General features: G+C 42.2%; 1 long non-coding RNA gene across 2 annotated transcripts; it reads left to right on the plus strand.

The window, feature by feature from the left end:
* The first annotated feature begins 5,934 nt into the window (after positions 1-5,934).
* LOC109144722 lies at positions 5,935-14,882 on the plus strand. 2 transcript variants are annotated; one of them, XR_002045636.3, is made up of 4 exons: positions 5,935-6,023; positions 10,424-10,614; positions 12,091-12,188; positions 13,709-14,882. It is a non-coding gene; the product is annotated as an uncharacterized LOC109144722 (long non-coding RNA). The 2 variants fall into 2 exon arrangements; XR_002045635.3 differs by having other exon boundaries at positions 5,939-6,136.
* Positions 14,883-21,796: the final 6,914 nt, after the last annotated feature.

Consider the following 21,796-nt stretch of genomic DNA (forward strand, 5'->3'; position numbering starts at 1 on the left):
AAAATTCTCTCTTGACTTTGACGTGTTCTGGAAATTACTTGCCACTTTTATAGAACAGAATATGAAAACCTGATAGCTCTGTTTTGCTCTTTCAGATCCCAATATTTGGACTTCTTTTGATTTAAGAAATGCTTCAGTAGTCTGGGATGGATACTAAAAGCAATGAATAAAACTTCCTGAAAGCAGAATCCAGCATATTATTGAAAACAATTCCCATTAAACAATCATAAGAAATTCATTTTTGCAAAATAAGAACTTCTCCTAGGCTTTTCTGTATAAACATTAACACTTTTGAAAATTCATGTTGTCAGATTTTCTCACTCCACTGCAAAAAACTTTCCCAGGCTGCAGTTGGCAACTCCAGCAGTTTTCTCCATCCAGTGAAGCCAGGAAGTGTGAAAGCTGGGGAATTGTTTTTCCTTAAAGTATGTTTCTGATCATTCACGTACGTGGTGTTCAAGATGTGGGCAGAAGTCTGCTTTGCTTAGCTGAGTATCAGAACTGGGCCTCCTGCCACTATCACATCCTCACAAACAGGTTTGGCTCAAGTTTTAGCACAGCTAAAATGGAGGAAAACAAACCTACTTTTTTGTGTCTTGTGAATCAATACCTGACCCCATGTCTTGCCTGTACTACCCTAGACTGCAACTTGTTTGAAGCATAAAGAAAAAGCAATTTTAAAACTTTAGCTCCTAGATGGTAACTCTAATGTGGCATATTCTTCTTCATTTGGCTGCAGGCAGGAAGTCCAGTGAATGTCTTGAAAAGCAAGTTTTTGCCAGTTTTACCACATGCTTCTCACATTTTTGATGACTGTACCATTCATGTGTCAGAAATAACCACAAGGAATGCGAGTACTTCAGGCAGTACAAGTTTTCAAATGGCTCTACAGTAGTTTTTTGGAACAGAACCATGCTCCTAGCTACTTCTAGATATATGCCAGCTAGCAAAAATCAGTCCACCCCTCTCCCAAAAACGGGTTTTAATTAAATTGCACTGCAGCAGATTCAGCTGAAGTCTTTGAGAAGAGGAAACTCTCGTGCTTTAAGTAACAGATGGTAAACTCAGGGGGTGAAGCCTCGGTGGAACTTATGCCTGGTGTAGTCCGAGATCCTGATTCCATACAATTTATAAGAAGCTTTTGCCATGATGTTTCAAAGCTCTCCTCTGTTCTGGCAGCATGTCAGAGAAGGGAGTCACTTAAAATGCGTGTGCAGCTCTGCAATGTTCGTGCATATTCTGCAATGGGGGGCTTACTGTAAAGCTGGACTTTGGAATACAAAAAAAGGGATATAAAACATTAGAAGCATATTAAATCTAATTCCTTTCAATACTGAAGTCTAGGGAAGGCCCTTCCACGGAAACTGTGTTTTTCTAGAGGAATGAAAAGTAAAGAAACAAACCCCATTTTAAGCTGAAAAAAGGTGCTAAAACAGGAGCTAACATGACAGGGTGGGATGTGGGTACCTCAGCGCTTAGGGTTGCTCTTACACTTGCGAGCAGATCCAAAGCTGTCCCCTTGCTTCGTCCACAGCAGGCCCAAGTAAATTGATTTTTCCTTAACATGATCCAGGGTTTGCCCCTTTATTGCTTGAGTGAAACTTGTCCTTGCTGCAATCGATCCATTCTATTTATTTTCTCTCTTTGAATCCATTTGTCAAGATTCTTGGAAGGTTAACCTTCCAAAAACTTTGCAGCCCTTCTCAGCTCATCTATGAAATGTCACAGTCCTGTTTTATAGTCCATTGTACAGGTCGCCAGTGAAACCTTTGAGAAGATCCTGAGATGGTTCATGGCAGAGCCCTGGGATCATTCTTCCTGACACTGAAGCATTAAAAATACTGTCCACAGCTCATCATACATTTTTGCTCCCCATGTGTAGGAGGATTTTCTAGGCCGTAATCATTAGCTTCTCTTTTAGGGCTGGGAGCAGGAAGCTCTGATATTCCAGTCCCATTTTATTTTTTCTGATCTTGTGGCCATGATAAAGCCCTTATCTATACCTTTCTAACCCATTGTCAGAGAAGTGTGGGTAATGCTATGTTCTCCTGCACCTTACAGTTCTGCTGCAGGGCTTCATCATCTGAAGGTGAGATGTTCTGAAAAGAACTTCTGCGGTAAGTGCTCCAAACTGATATGACTCCTAGTGGAGAGCATTCATCTATACATGGGGAAAGAACAGGATTCAACTTTCATTTCATATGAAAGCTGAACTATTTAATTTTATTACTTCAGGCAAAATACCAGTAAGAAAACAAACAGTAAAGAAATTCTTCAATCAAGGCAATATTAATCCCTCCCATCCAGCCACAACTCAGTTCAGTTGCTGGGTTTGCAAGAACTCTAAATGCTTTCCTTTTCCTCAAAACACCACTTCTTTATCCTTTTTATCTCTCAAAATTTTAAGATACTCCCCCTCAGTGAACTTGCTAACACCTTGCACTGGACTCCTCTGCTACCCCTCTGACTCTGATGTAGAGCATAATTTCATTAATGACAAGAGATGACCTCTCTCTTGCTTCCTGTGTGGGCTGCTCTCAGCTGGCTTGTTCAGCACAGTTCTGGTCTTTATTGCACAGTGCTTTATCTTTATAGCTCTTATCAGACATTTTTACCAGTTTCCTCATGTGTGTTATTGGCAGAGGGTCCATTGTTCAATGTATCAAATACATACTGGAAAATTGCCCTTGATTGGCAATGATTCTGGATATTTTTTCGGTTCAGCAATCAGGCTGCAGCACATGTGATTTGTACTTGTTGCTTTGCATGGGCTTGGGACTCAAAATACAGAAAGACATCCCTACTTTTCAAGCAAGAATCTGGAATTAATCCTTAGCATTGCAGCCTTAGACTGATATGACTCAGAATGGGATTGGATATCTGATACCCCACCAAAATGTCTGCTGTGTAGATTTCAGTTTTCATACACATAAGGAAACAGTCTTTACGTCCTCAGTGTCTTGTAAATCAAGAATAAAAATCCTGAAATTCTACTTGTTCCTTTAGCACAGCTATCACCTGCATGAAAAAAAGTTGCTTTTGCCTGTTCCTTCCTGCTTCCTTCGCCTTTTGAGGATGAAGAGGACAGGCTGTACATAACATCACCCTGAATACCACACTTTAGTAGAGACTGGACTGTTTCCTCTCGAACACAACTTTTCTCTGTGGCACTAAAACTTACCAGAGCCTTAGACTATGAGATTGGAGGGAACCTTGTAGATTATGTAGCTAAAATTTCTGCATAAGGCACGGAGTATGCCTTGCTTCCCCTCCCATGGGAAGTCCACCACACAGTCTTACTGAGGCTTTAGACCAAAACACTCCTGATTAAGTCAAAGGCAGATGTGCCCTATTAGGTTGGCAGTTGTTCATCTTTGCTGCTGAAAATGCATGTTTTACGCCTAACTTTCATTTGATTGGCATTAACAGCCTTATGTTGTTTTTTATCATGGTTTTATCTGACATGTTAAGAAAAATATTAAAAGCATGAATATTTTCTTGTCCTATTAGAATGTAGGTTGCCTCTTGGTTTTGCATTGAATGAGCAAAAGGATTTCCTTGCATCTCCCATTATAAGGCATTTCTCTATTCCTCAAAAGTTGTTGTCTCTATTCTCTGCATAATTTCCAGGTTTTCACAACTTCTTTAATGCATGAGTTACTTATACAGTTATTTGTTTTTAAGAAGTGTTGTTTGCAACTCAAGCAACATTTCATATTCACTGTCATCAGCAGCAGCATCCTCGTGGATGTTGATTGAAGACAATACTGACTATTAAGGACTAGATCATAAATTAAAGTATCTTGGAAACTTCAGGGATCTATACTTTATAGATTACCCAAAGCATTAGGAGGGTCAAGGTTGTCCTCCTGCAGGTCCCCATCTTTTTTTTGTTCAAACAGGTCAGGTGCATAGGCAGAAATGAGCCACCGATGCATTTCTCACTACTCTCTGCCCTGTCTTCATGAGGGAAAGAGCTTTGGATCCCTGCTCCACCTGGGAAGGAGATTATCTGCCATGCCTAAAGGGTAGAGAGTCATAAAGCCCCATCAGAAAGACCTGTAACCACCTAGATCAAGTGATCCCTTAGTTTCTTGAAAATAACACGTGTTTGTCAGGTGCTGTGCTCTACAGAAGGCGCATTGTATCAGCACAGTTTGGCTTCACACATTACATCACAAAAAGTGAACAAAAGCAATACAGCTAAAACATTCTACTGAGTGGTGTCTCAAGCTGCTCACTATTGCTTTTTTCCTGTTTTTCCCCTTCTTCTTCCATTACTTTGCCTACTCTAAAATTCTGGTTACCAAGTCTTTGGGAGAGGTGCTTTTTATGTCTTTGTAGAGTAGCTGGCACAACAGATCTGTCTGATCTAAACAAGGCCTTTTAGTGATAGGCAAGGCTCATGAATAGTGATTATTGCTTCCAACCACTAGAGAACTCAGCAGTTTTTCGGAGAAGTTGACCTACTTAAACTGTATATACAGGTAGTGCTTGCAGCCTTTTATTAAATTGCTCCAGCAAACAGTCAGAGAGAGAAATGTGGAGGATACACAGCTATCCTGCAGGTCAAGATGTGTACTAAGAAATGAGAGGCTGCAATTACAGCACAGGTTTTGTAGTGAGGTACTTTACTGAGAGCTTGAGATTGTCCTTATGGGAGTTGAGGGATCAAATGCGAAGTACTAACACTGTATCTTGTACCCAAGACAATTACTGGTTCGATGGAATAAAAGAGCTGGGAAATTAACTATTCAGAGCAGGTCTACCTTGCCAAACATTGTTAGTGTAATCCAGATTTAGCATAGACCCACACAGTGTGACAAGGATTTGGCTTTAGTTCAGTTTTCCTCTGACCCTCTGTCACTCATTCCATGGATTTCAGGCTCTCAGTTCATCTTCAAGGCCCTGAACGGAGCTTCTGAGCTTTTTGGGAAAATTATACAATGGTCCAGATCTGGGGTTTGAAAATGCTGATAGACAGCAAATCTACTTACAGGCTTTCAATCTGCTTTCCCCTCCTGAATTATAACAGAAGACATGGGGGAAAAAGTATAAATAACAACCAATAAAAAGTGAGACACTAAAGAACTCCCTTTCATAAATGAGTAAATTTTCAGAAAGGTAGAGGTAAAAAACAAGCAAGAAAAGGAATAATCAAACACTGTGTGCATACGTTACATAAACTCAATGGAAGAAAGAAAAGAGACAGATGTCACACTGAAAAATAAACCACTAGGGTGCTTATTAAAAGTGACAATACTCCTACAGAAAAATATTGCTGCCTTGCAACAGACATTAGACAGTTTTCCATAAGCAAAAATAATTGTCTTGGTATTTAATGTCAACGATTTACCACCTCCTACAGAGATGCCAGCAAATACATACCCAATCAAAAACATTTTACATATGAAAACAAGAAGCCAAGTTAGGAAAATAAGTACTTGGCTGGCTGAAATGTAATGGATGAAACACTGTTAGGAAAGAGCTGCTGAACTAAACTGGGTCAGGGTCTGGTGATTACTGGGGCTACTGGTAAGAATTACTTGGTGCTACATGCTTAGCTGCAGACCTGAGAGTGTGCTGCTTACAAAAAAGCAGGCCTACAGGGAATCAGGCCAGGTATACACATTAATATTTTTGGTTCCCTCACTTCTTTAGTGTCAAATGTTTGATTTTACAGGAGGGGAAATTTTACCAAGTTTTTGCTCATTAGCAAAAACCTGAGAGATGAAACATGGAAAAATTGGTGCATGTTTCTGAAAATCATACTTCAAAGCTGTAAGTGAGATGCCTCTCTTGTGTATAACAGGGCTCCTGTGTTTCTGTAATGTGATAAAATGTCAGACCTATCTTTCTATTTACAATAATTTGGCTGTATTGAATATGTGGAGATATGTCCGAGCATTTTTTGTCTCATTTTTGTTACAGGAAAAAATGGAAAACCATGATCAACAGCAAGAGATGGAAAATACTAATATCAGCAAGAGTACAAGCTCAGCAGAAGGGGAATTTTCTACCTTGTAAATATGCAGCTAATATATTAATCACAAGGCTACGTAGCCCTTGGCCAGGATCCAAGGATGAAAGATGCATTACTTTTGCCAACAGGAGACTCTCCACCTCCCCTAGCCATGTATGCTACAAAAAGATGCTGAGAATGGTTTTAAGAGTAGTGAAGGCAACGTAGATATGATAGATTTAGTATATAAATACGAACATCCATAGAACACACCAAGTCTTAACAATATATATTGTGGTTTACTTTCAAAAAGTGATTAAAGTATTTAATTATGTGCAGAGCATTCTTTAAAAACCCCAAGATTATTAAGTGTTGGGAACACAGTGATCTGTTTTGCACACAGGCAAAAAAAAGATGTGAAAAATTTCCCATAACACCATGGCTTGCAGGGGAGTTTGAATTTGCTTTGACTGCACACAGTTTAAACACTGATGCTGGAAGGTCAGGCAGTGCTTTTCTAAAGAAATCTATCAGAATAAATGGAATTGCTTTGGATTTGCCCTGGATTCAGTTAAAGCAGAATCTGGTCCATGAAGTTCATCATGGTCAGTTGCACAAGCTAAAATGAATCTCCAGGAAGTTTTTTGTGTTTTCTTCTATTTTATTATGAAATTATGTAAGATTGAAAAAAGATACCTCTAGGTTTCATTAGGGACTACAGATTTTAAGAGAAAGGTTGTTTATTTGTATGTTTTAGAATCTCATGCTCAACTCTAATCAATTGTAAGTTATTTTTAATTGCTTTTTAAGTTTCATTAAGCAGTGAACTAAAAACAGCTCTGGTCTAAAAGCTCCCCAGAACTCTCCTGCTCAGGTCAATATCTGTTTTCCTCCAGAGGCAGTGAGGACAGGGGAAGAAAGTGAAACTTGTGCCTCTGCAGCCCTAGAATTGCAAGGAAGGAGGGAAGGAGGGAGGGAAGGAGGGAGGGTAGGAAGGAAGGAGGGAAGGAGGGAGGGAGGGAAGGAGGAGGCAAGGAGGGAGGGTAGGAAGGAAGGAGGGAGGGAGGGAGGGAGGGAGGAAGGAAGGAAGGAAGGAAGGAAGGAAGGAAGGAAGGAAGGAAGGAAGGAAGGAAGGAAGGAAGGAAGGAAGGAAGGAAGGAAGGAAGGAAGGAAGGAAGGAAGGAAGGAAGGAAGGAAGGAAGGAAGGTCCTACAGAGCCCTTGGCCAGTTGTTTCAGCTGAGAATAATTATTATGCATGTCCTGTTAAGTGTGCCATCTATCCTAGGATCTGTCTACTGGAGCATTATAGTAATTTAGAGTAAAACATTTTAAATACATTGATCAGAGTTGGCACTAAAACTCTTTTGAAATGGATCTGGATGGCAGTGTGACATGACACCATCTGGGTTTCTCTCCTGTTTGGACATAGAGTGGGTGTATGCTTTGGCACTGACAAAATAAGAATGTTATCAGTGCAGTCCACATTGACACTTCCCCAGTGAAGCTGGTGCCAAATCTCTCTGAATGAAAACCTGGCCTCCTTGACCTCAACAGGAACTTTGCCATGAACTTCAGGATGGCACACATTTCCCTTCTATCTTGACATAGAATAAGCTCAAGTGCCATATCTGGAGTAATCTCAGGGGACAGAAGCATTGAGGAATGGACCGGGATACAGGTTTTCACATGGTTCTCTGGCACAGATAAGACAGCAAGGAGCAGTATTCTCCTAAAAATATACAAGTGTAAAGCACTTATTGGAAAGAAGCTTATTGTACAGTCTTTCTGCCAAGCAGTTCATTGTGTGCCCAAGCTTGAAAACGATTGAAAATAGCCATAACTAGATGAAATGTAAATGTTTGCATTAAAATCCTTTATGACAGCAGGACTGGTAAGCCTACAAAACAAAAGAAGAAAAGAACAAAATGCCCTCACACAGCATGACTGCTGACAGAGTAATCTCCAAAAAAGACAAAAACAACAAATAAATACTACAGTGTGTTCTACTTCTCCAGTTACATTTTCTATTTACTTTGGCAATAGTCACTTAGCACCAATGCATTTTGACAGAGAAACAGTAGTGACTAATGGAGGCAGGTGGTATACATTTGAACTTTGCAGACATCAAGCAACAATTGCTGACATAGAGCTGTGGAAATGATGATAAAAATAGAAAATCCAAAAGGTCCGAAGGCCTTATATTAGAAGAAAAATGACAAAACCCACCAAAAAAAAGAAGATTCATGTGGCTTTCATTCTGGTAATAAAGCTGCAGATGTGGACTCTGAATATGTTGACAGCTAATTAGCTAAACCATGGCAGTGCAAATCGTGTGCTGCCAAGCAGTGGATGAGAAATCTCTTGCTGTAGCATGGGAGTTGTTAGGAGTAAGTATAGCTTGAGAAGGGAACACCAGATTTGTGTTCCTTAGTGACTCCTGTCATCATCAGCAATGCACTTTTAGCTTACACACAAAAGCAAGGAGAAAAAGGACTTTACAGTGTCTATAGAGGAGCATGTTCTTGCAACATCAAACCTTAATCAGAGTATTTAATTGCAATCTTTGCATGCCACACTTCGTTGTACGTATCACTTTTCATGCTGGCAGACACACTGTGCTTTCTGCTTAAGGGTTGCAGCTGTTCAACACCAGCCCAACAAAACTCCTTGAATATGTACAATTCTAATTCCAATAAAACCAGCAAACAGCAGCATAAATTAGAGTGTGACACCCAAGGTGGTGTTAAAAGGACAAACACCTTCTAACAGCAAAGAGTAAGCATTAACAGAGATTAATTAAAGTGTAAGTGAAAGCACAAGCCTGTGTAGAGTCCATGCATCTAGCAGTTAGGAAGGAGCAACTAATTAAAAGGAGGAGATTGAAGTCAGTCAGAATGATAATTGCCTCAATTTCAACCAAGTGAGTGGTTCCCTGTCTCTCCTGCCTGATAGCCATGATCAGGTACTCCAGAAGAATGAGATGACAAAAGAACAGGAGCTGGAATAAACCCCGAATTGGTGTCTCAGCACTAGATAAAAGAGGTATAATACAATGAGTAACATGGTGCCAGACTTTCTATTCCTCCTGCCTCATGATGTAAAGACAAGGCAGTCAAGGAAAATAGTGAGAAACTCAAATGTGCTCCTTTGCCCAGGGAATTTGCTGAAGCCAAGAGTCCTGAGAGTATCCAGTGTTCTCGGAGAGCAGAAACAGCCAGAGCAGTCCAAATTAACAGCACCTCACCATTTGTAAGGTGTATTGAGAGTCATCCTTCAGAACTGAAGCTGATGGCGATCCTTGAGAGACCACTGCAGTGAGACACATGGAGCCAGCCAGTGCCTGTTTGCCTGCTTCAAGCATCTGATGCCACCTGCTGAAGGCGCCAAATTGTTTCCATGTCAAAGCCAAGGTTGTAGCCTGACCAAGGGAGGGCAATGGTCAGATCCTCTGGGATGCCACAAATACTCATCACAGCCACAGGATGCCCTAGGGCATCATCTGCGCCCCACATCGCTCAGGTGACGGGGAGTTCAGGAAAGGATGGCAGGTCATCTTTTTTCTTGGATGAGCACATGCCACGGTCTCAAAGACCCCCACAGAGGGAAATGGACCTCAGCATACCAAACCAAATCACATGCAGGGCTGTTCCAATTTTAGCTGTGTTTCAAGAAATCCAAGCACATAGAAAGCTAGCCCTAGGGCCATAAGTGAGGTATACATGGATCCCAAGTCCAAGTAGCCTGGTATGCTCATGTCCATGCAGGTACACTCTCTTTGCTTCACTAAGCTGTGAACTAAGCCCTCCCTATGACAATATCCGTATGAACAAGTCAATCACAGGGCTGTGCCTGGGCAAAGACTGGGAGAGTGTGGGTTGTCATAAATGAAAACCCTGCCAAGGAGCCCGCAAGCTCATGGATACAGGCAAGCACATGTCAGCACTGGGGGACACTGGCCTAGGTTTTTTCATGTGTACAAATGGAGACTGTGACCAGGTACAGAGTTAATCTGATAAACACCATCAAGCTCTTTCAGAAACATGCACTCCCAAGGAGTATAGATCAGGAATCATTCATTTCAGCCTAAGGTAAGGAGATAAATTAGGATCAAGCCCTTAAAAAGCCTACTTCTCTTCACTCAAATCAAAGATTATCGAAGATGTAAGCATCTATCATTCAGACACTCACTATTAAGTGACATGATTCCTACTATGAGGCATCTGACTCTAACTGTATGACTCAAAAGCCTGTAATTTGCAGAAGTAGCTGTAGTGCTGAGGACTTTGCACGGATAGCTCAGTTTACCTATGAGCAGTTGCAGTTAGAAATTATTGTATCCTTCTGCAGCATTCAGCTATATTAAAGATTAGGTTGTGAATGTGACCAACAGTAGTTTTGCAGAGAAAAGAGGTTATTAATCAAGTTGGATACTCTAACCAGTTCTCTCTATTGTGTTTTAGCTATAAGAAAGCACGTCAAGCAACAAAAGGCAGAGGAGCTGCAGACACGCCATCAGAAGCTCCCAGTAATATTTACTCTGCATGCCATGGCAACCAAGTTTTTGTGGCTGTGTCTACCCCTGGTGTGTGCCCTTGTTTCACAGGCTTGCTTTGCCACCAATTTTGGATTGCCATGTTTCAGGGTCCTGTCTGTAAGTAAAGGCATCCACCCTTTCCAACCTGACCTCCTGCATCTGAGTACTTGTGGGCTTTTCCTAATGAACCCATCCATCTTTGCTAGTTAACAATTCAAACAAACATGTCAGTTCTTTGAATGGGAGGAAATATCTTTAAAACATTTAGGAGTTTCAAAGCACTAGGATAGCTTTGCTGAGCTAATAAATACCCAGCTGATTTAACAAAAAAAGAAAAATCCCAAACCCCCAAAAACCCAAAATAAACCACAAAAAACCCCCACAAAAAAAAAAATAAAAAGAGGAAAAGAAAATGTACATATGTAGTCAGTAATGCCCCCATTTTTGACATCTTTGGGTAAAAATGGTGTTTTATATTCTTATTTTAGTTCCAGTTAAGAATTATTCTAAAATATTTTTGTGAAGTGGAAAAATTAATACTCTAAAGAAATTTATGGAATATTTCCGTTAGGGGGGAGGCAGGAAACCATCCTTCTGTGCCTCTTGCCACATATCACCCATAAGCATGAAAAAGGTGATAACAGTTGGGAGAAGAGGCAGAGGCATTACATTTTTCAAGTCCTCTGAAAGGTCCAGTTGCTTAGATTTGGGAGGGAGTTCACTCATGACTATTCACAGAATGCTGCCACTTGTGCTGTGAGGATTTGCCTGTCGTTTCAACAAAGTGCATCAGTCAGAAAGTAAAGGAGAAACAGGCCTGGTGTGAACTGAATAATTTTTTTTTAAAAGCTTCACTGGGCAAAGGCAGAAGAAAGATAGATGACTGCTTTCAGGTGATACAGGAAGAATACTTTGCACATAAAGTCATTTGTAAAAGTTTTTTAGCAGCACTGGCTAAAGTAGTTGGATAAACAAGATTCAGGGTTTTATTTTGAGGGAGGTGTCCTAACTATAGTCACTACAATATGGATATGCACTTCCATAGGTTTCTTATATTGGCAGTGAAACTTCTGTGCCAAGAATTTCCTTCTAAGGGACCTCTAATACACTGCATTATTAAAAAGAGGCATTTTCCTCTGCAGGATGATGTGTTTCAACAAACTGAAAAACATAAATCTAAATAGCTCTTTTTCATACAAGAGTAATCGGATGGCTCAGAAGAAAATGTGGTTTTTCCATGTCTTAAAATGCTCTGTGAACCTTACTAATATATTTGAAACCATAAAGAATAAAGACAAATCTATATTAAATAATTTGCAGGCTAAAAATACCTCTTTATTATCCAGTACTTGTAGAGAGGAGGAACCTTAATGGATAATTTTTTATCTATTCATTATTATTGCTGCTGTTCTTTTTATTGCTGTTACTGCTGTATTGTTATTTCAGAGTCTATTTTAAACCACAGTCAAGGCTGAGGTTTCACTGTAATTTGTATAAGTGATCCATAAAATCTACATAATACATTATTGTCACTGCAATACATTAGAGCTTGCATGGAAGGAAAGGCTCTTCGTATTGAATGCTTTCTTACAGGACTATGGAGGATGTTTAGGAATAAAGTGTGAGCAAGCCTCCTGCTCCCATGGCACATCTCTGTAGTGGCACAGGGGCCAGCTGGGACAGCCTGACAGGTAACATTTTCTTCTAAGGTTTTTCAGTCCTTAAAAAGCTGTGTTTATTGTACACTTGTGCTAAGGCGGAGAAATAGGGATCTTCTCTGCCCATCTGAACACACCCCAAGATATTTACAAGGACATGGAGTGATAGGGCACAGGGGAATGTCTTTAAACTGAAAGAGGGTAGCTTTACATTAGATATTAGGAAGAAATTTTTCACTCTGGAAGTAATGAGACACTGGCACAGGTTGCCCAGAGAAGTCATTGGTTCCCCATCCCTGGAAGTGTTCCAAGGCCAAGCTAAAATGGGGTTTTGAGCAACCTTGTCTGGTGGAAGATGTCCCTTCCATGGCAAGGGAGTTGGAACTGGATGATGTTTAAGGTCCCTTCCAATCCAAACCATTCTATGATTCTATATCAGAGCCTGGGATTTCAGTCAGAGCAGGGTCTTCTCAAGGGCTTAACGTCTTTTTTTATTGGCTGTGGAATTCCTTTTCATCAGTGTATGTCTTTCAGTGGGCTGCTGCCACATCAAGTCAGTGTGTGCCATGACTCTGGTTTGAAGGGACTGTGGTAGCAAAAATGCACTGGAGCAGGGGAAAGGGAGAAATGTGCCTGTCCTTGCTGGGTACACTGGTGTCAAGAAACAGCTTGGACAGCTTTGTGGAAGGGAAGAAGCTCCCAGACACTGTGGCATAGGCAGCCACTTCAGTGCTAATTATTCACCCAAAAGTGTTAAGGTAGAGAACTTCTTCCATGAATCTTTCTGTGGGAGACAGGTCAGACCAAAGCAGAACTAAACCAGCCAAACCACTTGGCTCCTTCCTTGCTGCCAAATCTTTGATGCAAATGCACTGAGAGTTTTGCATTCTCCAGTGGGAGGTTACAGAAAACCAAATTCCCCTTGTTCAGGGATAGGTCAGGGCCATGGCAGTGTTACAACCCTTCAGTCTCCATGGCAAGAAAAACAAGGGGGGAAAAAGAGAAACTTGGTTCGAAAACATCATATTTCAAATGGGAGCATATAGCAAGGCCAGTTTTATTTCACGCTCAGCCTTAGGTCACATAAAACCCTTGCCTCTAGGTCTATGAGCTGAGTTCAGCTGGTCAGACCCTGGTGCTAACAACACTAGGGTTGGGGGTCCAATCCCTCTATGGGCCATTTATTTAAGAGTTGGGCTTGATGATCTTTGTGGGTGCCTTCCAACTCAGAATATTTTGTGAATCTGTTATATAAAATCCCCAAATCCCTGTTAATCCTCATGAACACCTCTCTGACACAGGCAAATAGCATTTCCTGTTCCTGGGTGGAAAAGCTATAGTATGGAGATTAATCCCTAACCATGAAGACAGAGTGAAGTAAGATTAAAACTGCAGGCACTTTGCCAGCCTACCCATCTCTGAAGTCTAGAATCTCTGGGTTTACCTACTGCCACAATCCAAATATTTGCAGCTTTGGTTTAACTCCTAAGGGTGTCAAATCAATCTGCTGCCTGTATAATGTTTTTGAATGAGAATTTGTGTTTATTTCCAAGCTGATACAAAGGCCTCCTTTCTACTCGTACCTGCTGCATCCAGATCTCCCTCCTTTTGGTATACATCAAAGGCCACCAGGAAACCTTGAGACAGATTGAGAGACCCTTGGTGACTTGGTAAGGCTGGAGATCAACCTGCCCTGGAGGTGAATCCCACCTGCAGCTGCAGAGCCCCCATGGAGACAGGACATGCCCTGCCACAGCCACACAAACCTCTCTCACCATACTCCAAAGCACGGTGGAGAGCCCCTGGTCCTCTTCCAGCACAAACATATGCACGGCCACTAAAGGAGTTGTTGCTGCTTTCTTGGGTAACCAGGAACAGAAAAGAAAAAAACTAGAGAAGTGACAAGAATTGTCCATCTGAGTTTTTCAAAAAGTTGCTCCTAACACAGTTTCAGCAAATTCAAGTTGGACACACACGTGTATTCCCCAACAAAAGCAGAGAAAGTATTTAGAGCATAGTTCAGTGTTCAGCTGGTATACTGGAAAAGTTTGACAGACAACAGTATCACATCCTTCTGATTTCACAGTGAGACTTTGGCAATGCTGCAGTTGTTGGATATGTTGCCTGTGTCCTAATAAAAAAGCCATAAGGAATGACAGTCCCCACTCCAGCCATTGTTAAAGATGTTTATTTTTCGGTCCCTTGGACACTATCCACAGATCAGACACCAAAAGCTCAGTGTTCACAGTTACATCCCCAGGCTCTTTTCAGGTCCTCAGCTCACATCTGTATTTCCTTCTCATCATTGGGCCTCTTGCATTGTTTTTCTGCCCTGGATGTCCAGGCAGTTTCTGACAGAGAAGAAACACCATGATGTCCAGTGTGATGATGAAATTCTGCTGACCTGGGAGTGTTCACATTAACTAGCAATTCAGAAAATATTCAGGAAAATGACCATGAATCCATTTCTAACAATCTGGGTAACACCACAGGCATGGTGCTCACTCTTCACTAAGATGGTATGTTAGCTATGATCCTTACAAGACCCAGAGGCAAAGAAACATGGTCAACAATGATGAAGCAAGGATAATTAAACATATCAGCTAAGGGTTGATCAGAAAGACTTATCTCCACTTGGGAGCCAGCCACCTGGAGCCAGAACTCCGTGGCCCTGTCTCTTACTCCCTCTTTTTTCCCCCATGTTCACATGGGACAAACAAGTCTATAATGTTCAGCAATAAAGTTTTGCTCTGTTTGAAACCTGGGTATAGCAGACATGGGATATAGCTGTTAGTGACACCTGAATTGCAGTAAATTCTGACCAAAAACCTGATACAAGAAAGAGTTGACAGCGAATGAAGGGAATGGCAAAGAATCCTAATCCTTGTATTTGCTGGCAGCTGAAAAGGCAGCAGACGTCTTCATAAAACAGCTTTGCCCCTCCTGGGCTGACATGGTGCTGTCAGATTGAAAGGGCATGAACACCAACTGTGCTGCCCAACATGCTTCAGCAGGGGGAAATGCTGCAGCCCGTGTTTGGCAGCGTGATTTGCTGTCAGAGAATTTCATAGCCTTGGGGTGCAATTACCAAAAGCTCTGGCACCTGCCGTGTTCAATCTGTGCTTTGGTACAATCGATGGGTGGGTACCCCAGAGCACCCAGCAAGGACAGGAGGATGACAGCGTGTGGCAACCATCCCCCCCCATGCAGAGCCAGCACTGGGGTGTGGGCATGGTGCAGGGAACATGGAGCAGGCAGTGGGAGCAGTGGGCCAGGTTTGGCCCAGGTGGCTGCTAAGCCTCACCAGCTGCGTGCACAACTGGGATAGAGGGAATGAATAATGAATGTATGCAATAAAGCCAGCTTGAAGGTAAAAGAGGAACGGGAGGGCAGAATGTAATCTGGCAGTCTTCCAAGGGAAGGGGTTTTAATCTTGGGTTTTGTTTTATTTGAAGGCCTCTGATCCTCAGGTGAGAAACAGATAAGGGATTTGCAAGGTTTCACACGGGTACTGGGCACGTGAAGCAAGTTGTCATCCCAACCATCCATACTGGTTTTGGCATGAATAGAGTAAATTCTGTTCTTAGTAGCTGGTACAGTGCTGAGCTTTGGGTTTAGTATGAGAATAAAGTTGATAACACGCTGATGTTTTGGTTGTTGCTGAGCAGTGCTCACCCTAAGCCAAGGACATCTCATTGTCTCATGCTCTGCCATGGGCAGGTGCACGAGAGGCTGGGAGGGAGAATGGCCAGGACAGGTGACCCAAACTCACCAAAGGGATATTCCTTACCACCCAAACTCTCCAAAGGGATATTCCATACCATAGAATGTCATGCCCAGTATATGAACTGGGGAGCTGTCTGGAAAGGACTGATTGCTGCTCAGGGTCTGACTGGGCGTTTATAAGCGGGTGGTAAGCAATTTTACTGTACATTATTTGTCTTTTGGGGTTTATTCCTTTCTCTTTCTCTCCTTTTCATCATCATTGTCATCATCATCAACAACATCATTATTATTAGACTTTATTTCAATTACTGAACTGTTCTTATCTAAAGATAAGAACTTGGGTTTTACCTTTTTCCAATTCTCCTCCCAATCCCACCAGGGTGGGGGCAGTTGAGTGAGCGAGCAGCTGGTGGCTTGGTTAAACCACAGCACCATCCCAGCTGCTGGGCTCACAGATTTGGTTCCTGCTGCCCACCGGTGAGTGAACAAGCTTTGAAGTGAGAGCTGTGCTTGCCCTAAACTGGGATATCACTGAGTTGTAGCTACAACATGAGGCTTGTCTGCTTTAAGCTGGTCCACTGAGGTCCTATCAGCTAACCTGGCCTTTTATATGTGCAAGGATTCCCAGGAAGACATGAAGACAATGCTGTAAATGAGACTTGGCTTTCTTCTACACCCTGCAAGGAGGACTCAGGATAAAGATAATTCCACTCTGTCATGTGTTCAGGTTCTCAGTTCCTCTGTGCACAATTCTAGGCTCGCTTAAAAGCACTCAGCAAATAACATATTGGAATACATGTCAGATATTTTTTAATCTAAGAGCGTGGGAAATGTATGCAAAATAAAAATTAAAAAACCCCAAACATATAGTTCAGTTTTCTTGCTTATGAAATCTCAGTGGAATATTTTTCTCTGTGGTGTATGAAGAGAAAAAACACGGGAACAACTGATGATCTTTTTTTTTAGACTTCCTTTACTGAAAAAATGCTGAACCAATGAGTGATGTTACTAAATATAAATGCTGATCTCTACAGTGGCCACATTAACAGATTGCTAAGTTTTATGAGGCAAATGTGTCTGCACAGAGCTGCAAAGAGCAGAAGATAATGAAAACTTTGGAATCAGATAGAGGTGACCAGCAGGACCATGAGTCAGTAGTCACAGTACACAGAGTGAAAGCCAGCACAATCTGGAGGAACCAAAACAAACTCTGCAGTATTTTTGGAAGGGGAAGGCTGGAAAGCATAGCTTTACCTGGGCAACATGAAATGCAGCAGATGGAAGGATCCTGAGGGGGAGAGAAACTCAAAGGTGGGAAATTAAGCCTCATAGTCCTTGGCAGTCAACCAGGAAGTTGAGAAAACCCAACTGAAACTGTACAACAATGGCAGCAGCTTCCCTCCTGCCCCAAACACACGCTCTGAAAGCGTGCCCCGAGCCAATGAAGCAATGTGCAAGGGACCAGATTCAGTGGACCAGTAGCTGCATGTTTTTCACAGAACTTGCTGGGGGCTATGGCGCACAGCCAGCCTTCTCTGCTTTGGCACTGGAAAGCTTCCTCCCATGAGGAGTTCTGCTCAGACTCAGACTATTCACAAAAGTTGCCAGCAGATAGGCAGAATGATCGTTGCACAGCTGACTGGTTGCTTGCAGGACAAAGCTGTTGGTTTAGAGGAGCCAGTTTTGTCTTACAGCTTCTGGAAGGCATAGGTGTGGGTGAACGGCTATTTCTACACTTGGTCATTCTCTCAGCTGGCTTCCTTAGTCAGGATAGGCTGGGATCTAAGCTAAAAGCTAACCTTTGTTGAGAATGGGGAGGGAAGAGTTACAGAACCAAAGGAGCCATGAGGGTTCAGGGATGAGCAACACGAAAATGCCTGTAGAATGCACCTAAGTCAGATACTGAAAACCGGGGTTCTGGGAAGGGAAGATGGGTAGAACGGTATCCATCCCTGGCAGGCATCCAAAGCATCCAGGACAGTCAGCTTGCTCATCGTGGCTTTGACCAGTGAAGTGACAATGGTGGTGAAAACAAACAGTCACCAGAGTCACCTGCTCCCCTGCATCGCCTTGCTTCAGTTTCTTCCCCATACATTGAGCTGAGGGCAAGGAACTCAATCAAAATTACTGAGGAGAGCAAATCAAGAAAAGGGTAGAACAAACTGACTGAGGGGAGGAAAGTTATTAACATGCAAATCAATGTAGATAAGTCAGGGGGCAAGGGAAATCTGAGTTTAATTCATTTAACAGTGTGGAGATGTGCGGACCAGAGCTGACAAGAATTTAAACAAAGATAATGCCCATGTGTTATGTGTGTTTGTGTGCTTCACATGGCAACAAGGGACAGTGAAAGAATATATATCCCTGGGAGCTGTAACATTTGCTAAAATAACTTTTCCTAACACCTTTGAGTGACCACTCCTGCAAACACAGGCATTCTGCCAGTCCATCCAAAACTCTAGAATCAGAAAAATGCCCTGCAGATTTCTTAGAAGGAAGGTTTATGCTAACTACTTCCAGTTAAGAGCACTTAAGCTGCATTTATTTTCTAAGTAATGTTGACTTCCTGATTTTTATGTGAAAGAGTTTTTGCTTCAAAGGCAAACCATAAAAGTATATTCTCCAGCCTCTCTTCTCAGCAACCTAAGCAATACAGTACTCCAAATCCATCATTGGCTGAGGTGGGGATATTTTTTATGAAACCTGCTGTTATAATATTGGCAGCACAAGTCTGCTTTAACATCACTGATTCCAAACAAAAGGAGACACAGATATGAGAAGATTAAAAGACTAAAAACAGGAGCATATTTTGATTTCCCAGAGAATACAAGATATGCAAGAGTTGTGTTTGCAGAGGACTGGCAAGATGAGGATTTGCCAAACCAGGAGCAGCTGTCATAGCAACCCCATCCAGAAAGAGAAGTGGTGTCAAGTCAGACATCACCTGGAAGGAAATTTCTCTGCTCAGAGGAACATTGTAATAGAAGGAAAACTTTGGAAGCTGTTGGTCAAGGCACATACATAAAACCTGGAAGATGCAGGTGAAGACCCCACCAGAAAGCAGTGATGCTTCATGGAAAAGGAAATTGTTTTATAGAGCCTGATTCATAGGTCTGGCTCTGCCTTTGCTTGCACAGGGGGCTCTTGGCAATATTACATGTGTCTGCCTCATTTTCCCCGTCTCTCAAATGGGGAGAGGCACTAGGCATCTTCTCAAAGTCCATTGAGACCCACCAATGGAAAAATTCTGCATATGTTGACATGAGTGCCAAGAAAGATGCTTAATCTTCATTAAAGACATTTATTCAGTGGGCTCCTTTGCCTCCCTTGTGTCCTTTTTGCATGGTCCCATGGTGGAATGATGCTAAGAGCTGCTCAGAAAAGTAGGTTGCCTTGCTGCTTGTCCTCTGTTCTCTGTGTGAAGGCATAGGGCTTTTCTAGAGCCCTGCAGAGTTGCTTTCAGCATGGACTGCCTGGGCTAGGTGAGACAAAAAGAAAGCCACAGTAAACCAAACCCACCAGAGTCGCATGTCCTGGAAGAGAGCAGAGCAGGAGGCAGGAGCTGGGTGGCTCTGGTGACACATGCTGCCATGAAGAGGGTCACATCATGCTCACCAGATGGGAGACAGCATCCAGTAGGCACACCTGGCTACCTTGGGACCAAAACCATCCCCAGATCAGCCTGCCTCTCTAGCTCCAGCCATGCGAGGTCTCACATTTGTGCACATTTCCCTGACTATGCTTATAAGTGCTGTGTAGATCCTGATACCCCAGGCGTTGTATCAGCCTGTGCTCACTTTCAGTTTGTCATGCTCTGGTCCTCTTGGAATACCAAGGCTAGTTTATCTCAATTCTCACAGTGTGCATGCCCAAGGCCATGAGCCACTGCTCAGAGAAGTCTCAATATTGTTCATTTAGTGGTTTTAATTTAGCATAGCTGAGTATATAAGATACACTGATATGAGAAATCTGTTGCTCTCCTCTAAATTCAGCCCTTTTGTACTGAACTGTAGGATGCTAAGAATAAGTGGGTACTTTGTCAGCAGCAGTAACATTTCAGAAGGCAGTCCAATTTTCTTCTTGCCTCCCTCAGGTTGCTCCTCCATTGCTAAAGCTCCCCTGCATGTCCGTTCATCATTCAGCTATTTTTAGATGCCCCTTCTCCACAGGCAGTTGATCCACAAATCAAAAAAAGCTGTGGAATCTCCCAGTGTTATGGAGATTTTTGGAGGTTTAATCCTGAACTGAGATCAGGCGACAGTGGAGAATTCCTTGACTTTTTTCATTAGACAAAGCTCACAAGACAGAGCCCATGCTGTGACTATAATCCAAAGTCTCCTTAAGAAACCTCAAGTTCTGTCAGGTCCCAGAAAAGAAACATCCTCAGGCCTTAGGAATAATAATGCAATGGGGCCTATCATCCAAAAGCCAGCTCTCATATTCTGTGCAAAAAGCATAGGTTTCTACCAGATTCTAATTTTTATATTGGTAAAGTCAACAGCTACATCCTCGAAGTATTGCAGGAGCATACTTAACATGTTTGTGGCCATTTGATGTTTAACTTGTACTAATTTTTGATACAGGAGTGTACTAAGAAGCCAAGAGAGAAAAGGGGACAGACATAGCTGACAATGTGGGGAGGTCATTACTATATCCTTCAGCTACTTGAGGTGACATTGTTTCCCTACAAAACAAATTGCTTATCACAGATTCTCTTACTCAGGAGACAGTAAACAGTTGCCACAATGCATGCCTCTTAGGCACTAAAAGGGTCTTCAGGACATTTTTCAGCCTCACTTGCTTTTTGGAGGGGTGGATCTTTTATACAATTAAGCCTGAGCAACACAGGAGTGTTTCTTTTTCCTTTTTTACCCGTTAAGAAAACAAAGATTGCTGTAGATACTGGTGGTGATTCATTGAATTAGTAAGGAGATTGGTGAGAGGTGAACAGATGCAAAGCTAGAGGTAAGTAGGCAGGAAAAAAAAACAGTGCTAATATGGAGAATGTTTCCTCCTTATTGGGAGGATGACATCTTTTCGTGGTGTCCTGAAGCTCAGCTGGTAGTCAGGGCAGTTAGGTTGGCAGTCAGAGTCCAAGGCTGTCACCTTTCCAGTTTAGCTGCTGTCAGAAATGCCATCCAAGGTGTGCAGAAAAGTTATCAATCACTTTTCTTATTTGCTCATCTTATACGTTCAGTGGTCTACAGTCATCAGGTGTCAGATACCCTGGCCTCTCCTTGAGCCCGTGATCTAAAGGAGAAAAAGAAGATCTCCAGTTTACCACTGCTCCTGAGATCTCTCCCCATCCACAGTGTCATAGCTGGTTAAAGTATCACCATGAGGGAGCAATACCTGTGCTACTTAAAACACTGGACAGCTTAAAACCACCTGCCCCAGAAGCTGGGTCGTGAATTGCTGTATAGCTTGAGCAATATATTTAGGGTCTGTCAACACCTTCACTCTGCATTGCCATGAAAGGAAATAAATGTTCAGATTGACTGAAATGGCTCCAAGCAGCTCAGAACATTTTGTAATTGTGCTGAGGCAGCTCTGAATGGTCCTGCTGTCTGAGAGGCAATGAAAAAGGAACAGCAGGCTTTGCTTGTAAGTACATTTACTTCTTGACTGTTGAAATCATCTGTCTGAACAAGGTTCCGGTAGCAATGCTTCCTAATTATGTAGGCCAGTGAAGCACCCAGTATTGAGTGCTGCATTCACAGGAGTTTTGCTGTGGCTCCCAAAGGAAGCTGCATATGAAATAGGCTGCTGAATCTTTTGTAAAAAGCATTTGACTTTGTTCAAAAAAACAGTCCTGAAATGTCCAGGTACGGAGTGACAGTATACTGGTGAATACAATGGCTTCCACCAGGAGGATCAATGTCTTGTAGGAGTAAAAAATGGAAAGGAAGGAAGAA

This window comes from Corvus cornix, chromosome 1 (genome assembly GCF_000738735.6).
Source record: "Corvus cornix cornix isolate S_Up_H32 chromosome 1, ASM73873v5, whole genome shotgun sequence".
Classification (NCBI taxonomy): domain Eukaryota; kingdom Metazoa; phylum Chordata; class Aves; order Passeriformes; family Corvidae; genus Corvus; species Corvus cornix.